This window comes from Enoplosus armatus, chromosome 3 (assembly GCF_043641665.1).
Source record: "Enoplosus armatus isolate fEnoArm2 chromosome 3, fEnoArm2.hap1, whole genome shotgun sequence".
NCBI classification, from domain to species: domain Eukaryota; kingdom Metazoa; phylum Chordata; class Actinopteri; order Centrarchiformes; family Enoplosidae; genus Enoplosus; species Enoplosus armatus.
This window is the reverse complement of record NC_092182.1, coordinates 12,565,772-12,570,477: the sequence shown is the minus strand read 5'-3', so window position 1 is coordinate 12,570,477 and position 4,706 is coordinate 12,565,772.

Below are 4,706 nucleotides of genomic sequence, written 5' to 3'. Positions count from 1 at the left end.
TGAACTCACTTTACTCTTCTGGACGATGAGCGCCTCGAGTCAGAGTGCTTCTGTACAGTTTGTTTCACTCCTGTACAGAAGTCATCGAGCTCTCTGGGTTTCCGTCTTCATGTATTGTCCTATTCCTTCAAATGCCGCTGCGGTTTTAATCTGGTTTTGATGTGTGTATGTATGTGTGTGTATAATCTGCATATACACACATACACGTCTACAGATGGTAAAAACAGATGAGATGAAATGTTTGAAAATACCGTTTTGAAGCACCACAGAGGCTGTACTTCAAATTGTATAAAGTTCTAACTTTTTCCATGATGGATATTTTTGTAATGCATAATATTTTCATAAGGGACCAATTCCACTTCGTTCCCCCTGAGAACTGGGATCTCAAATCGCTTTACGCAGTCATACTCTGTCTGTGTCTGTGTATTCCCTGCTCGTTAGCAAATAGCTGTGCTTTCCCATTTGGTGGGCTATTTTACCCCTGCCATTGTTACAGCGTTGTCTGAACTAAACACATTTGCAGATTCACACAAAGCACGCGTCCTAATCAAGCAGAAAGAGGAAAAAGGGAACAACGATAGAACAGAGGTGCTCATCTGTCACTGTCCTATTGAATGTAAATAATCTCATGTGGGATCATATCAATAAAACTCTTTGACATGTGGGGTCCTGATTCGCACAAAGAGAAATGCTGTTCAGATATTTGTCATGCCTCACATGCTTTATAGTCATAGACGGATGAGACAACGGACGCCTGGACATAGACACGTGAAAGGCCCCCCAACCCTCCTACATAGGTGCAAGACACCCAGACTGAAAGAGGCGCAACCTCTTCATATGTAGTCATTTTGTGTCTACGAACGTGTCTCCTTGTGGTGGTTTTGCATCTATTTGTGGTGGTTTTGTGTCTCTTTGTGGTGGTTTGTGTGATGGAATTTCTGGAGAGGCAAGAACAGAAGAATAAACAACAACTAGACAATGGGGTCCAATGTTTTCTTCGTCCGGACGAGAGCTGGAAATCTGACAAAACTCATCAGGACAAGTGATCGGATCGGGAGCTTTAGCAGTCATATCTGAGACTCGCACACAGGCGTCTCACCCACAGTGATATCGACAATTGGGTGTGGGGCTATAATGCGGGTAGTAGTTTATACAGCCATTACTTTGCTGGGATCATTCTGGTTTTGTGATCTAAGGTTTCAAGCAGGAGGGTCAAACTTCTCTTGTGTCTGTGTGCAGAACACCCAACCTGCCTGTTGCTGAGTCTGTGTGTGTGTGTGTGTGTGTGTGTGTTTGTTTAAGCTCTTCCCTTTCGGACGGTATGACATCTGAGCCAGTTGCTCCTGGGCTCTCTCCTTGTACTCTTCCCTCTGCGTTAACCTGTGCAACTGACTGTGCCTCTCTCCTCCCTCACTCTGCTTTCATCCTCTGATCAGCCACAGCAGCCGCTAAGTTTGTCTTTTCTGCTTTCTTATTCCTATATAGTTTAGGAGATGCAAAGTTTACCTCTTCTGTACCTGTATCCCTGGACACCTTGGGGCAGATATGGTCAGTGATTTTTGCTAATCAAACTCTCACCCTACACTTCTTTTTCTTACTGCCTTCAGGCCTCTACTATGGACTGTTTGTTATCCATTTTAAGTCAAGCACACTGATACACACACACACACACACACACCACACAAACACACATTAACAGGCAGGGCGTTAAACACACATGTACACATCAAGAAACACTGTTACAGCATCAAGAGTCTCCACACTTATTTTTCATTGTTTTTATGTGATGTTGTTTTAGCGTCTAGGCGGTCTAGATCAAATCTGCTCACCACTGTTATCAATACTTATCTTACACATTTAATTTGTACAACTTCAGCAGAACACAACGAGTCAACCACTCTTTGCTTTTTACATTTCCATCTTTACTGCTAACTTTAAACTATTCAATTTAGACTTTAACATTCACTGAGTGCTCTCAAAGGATTCAGCCAGGCCACTGTCCCCAGACACTGAACCCTGGCCTTTGCCTCAGCTGCCTTCATACAGTGGATTTCCTGCTTTGAAATGTGTGTATTTATTTGCAGAAAACATCTGAGTGACTTGGTCACAATTTCTTTTCCAATATTATCTAAAGAATATATTGAAAATCACATTAAATCTGATCTCATCGATTTCAGAGCAGAGAACCTGTTGGTGTCCAGCGCCCTCTAGTGGGGAGATTGAAGACGCTCATGCTTGCGCCTATGAATTGTTGAGTGACATTGTCAATTTGAAACCCCTTCATTTATTAATATCAAATTCTATGAATATTTATAGACAGATTTAAACCCTTTTTTGTTCATTTTAAATGTTTAAACTAGGGGAAGCAAACACCTGCCCTGCTTGAACAAGGCACCACTTCCTACACCTGGCTCCACATTACATCAAAACAAAAACAAACTGTTCCTGTTTGTATCCTCTGTATGGTTTTCTAAAAGGCCTGCAGCACTTCAACACTCCAGGTGAAAGACTTCCTGAAACCTTTCAGTTTCCCTGTGACACACTAAATTCACATTTTCTTCAGTTCTTATATCCTTCAAGTGTTTGTTTTTTAAATATATATTATACAGTGTATCAAGGAGCATCATTTGAGAAAGAAACTAGACACTAAATTCTACTTATATCACATAGTAAACGTAGAATAGAGTCCTGTGGGTGAAGATGTCACAATCCAACATTTAGAGGAGCACTGACTAAGAACTGCACAACAATTATGACCTTTGCTTAAATATATTTTTGTTTAGTAATAAATGTCGTACACTTTTGGAGCTGGACAGGGATGCCTTGAGGGACACTTGACTATAATGTATGACCCCCCTCCCACCACCAACATATAGCACATACAGACAGTTGTTTCCACAGACATTTTAATATGTCAACATTTGAAAGAAATTTTAAAAATGCTCATAATGCTGTGATCAGACGACTCACACCAGTGGGTTTTGGGTGAAGCAGGCAAGATAAATCTGTGTCAACACAATAAATATCAGTTGTAAAAAAAAAAGAAAAAAATGTTTTCAGCTCAGCTGTAGATCTGTCGACAGATCCTAACTTGAGACAAATGTTTGAACACACAACTACACAAAAGCCTTTTACAATAGTGTCACTGATGAAGTTTGATTCTGACCCCTGTCCGTGGAGCAAACGGAAAAAGAAAAGCTAAATGAAAAATCCATAACGGACAAAAACATAGCACAAAATAGTTTTAAAATATTCCTCTCGAGATTTAAAAAAAAAAAAAAAAAAAACAGTAGATAAATCTCTGGCACTTCTTTGCTAACAACAAATGACTGTTAAAAACTAAATTGATTTATTAGGAAAGAATAGAGTGATACAAGGGCGCCATCTAAAGGCCATGGTATAAAAGAACAGCATCATCTCTTCAGGCATGAGGGCATCACAGTCTTTGACATACAGTGACTCTCCAAAGAGGAGCCTTCAGTATAGAAAGAGGATATTCAAGCCTTTGTCTCACTGACTTTGTCTCACTACTCCGTTGTCCTCTCATGCTCTCAATACTTCTCTCTCAAAGTGCCTGTTTTTTTGCTCTCGTTTCTTGTCTTACAATGAGGAAAAATAAACATGCACTTTGGTTCATTCGTCTTTTCCTATAGGCAGCATGTAAAGATGCACTCCCTTTCATTGTTATTCATCAGCGTGAACCGGACAGAAACACTGCCCTTCTTCTTCTAGATGTTTGTTTGTTGAAGACACTGGAGAGCGACAGATAAAAAAAAACAAAACAAGGCTGCTCCCAGATCAGGTAACACACAGGTGTGACTCCAAAAAAGTTTCTCCTCCTCAGACATGATTAATCACTCACAAATGACACATGGGATTCTGGGTAAAGGGGGTGGGGTTAGCAAAACCATAACACACACAGATAAACACCCCTCGAAGCCAGCAGCCAAACCTTTGGCACGACCAGTCAGTCACGGAGCGCAGGTACCACAGGTGAAAAAGTTTTGAATGCGTTCTTCATGTGGCATTGGTAAAAAGGATACCTATGCTCTGTGGCTACAGGATTGTCACTTTCTGGGAAGCGTCCCTCTGTCCTCGCTAACAGTGAGTCCTCGTTCTCAGGCTCTCTGACACTGTCACTATTGCTTTTCCAAGCTCAGTCTTTTCGGGCAGTGCAAATTGAAGGAGGACATGACCTGACCTTGACCATGTACCTCCACTCACATGACAATGAAGTGACTCAGACTGTGTAGATGCTACCTGTTGGGCTTTCGCAAAGCTCAGCCTCTGTGTTAGAACAACTCGAGGACGTATCGCCAGATAAGATTTGACAAACACGAAGCCTTGATGTAATCAAGATCACACTGTGATGTAACCGGCTCTGTGTAAACGGGACGATATGTTTGTTACGACAGCTGATTCTCTTCTGTTTCCACTCAGAAGACAGCTTGAACTTTCGTATCTGGCCTCTGGATATTTACTGCGTGCGAGGACTTTTAAGCTCACCACAGAGCTCTGCACTGACTGACTAAACATGCTAAAAAACTGCCCTAATGGCACATTTTCTCTACGGTGAAGCCTGAAACCACAAGTAAAGGCAAACCAAAGTGTTTGTCTGAAGTCTCATCTGACGGGACGCAGTGGAGGAGAACTTCTTTGGCAACTCAGGAGGAGCAGAGGAACCCTCGGGACAAAGAGGAGGGGAG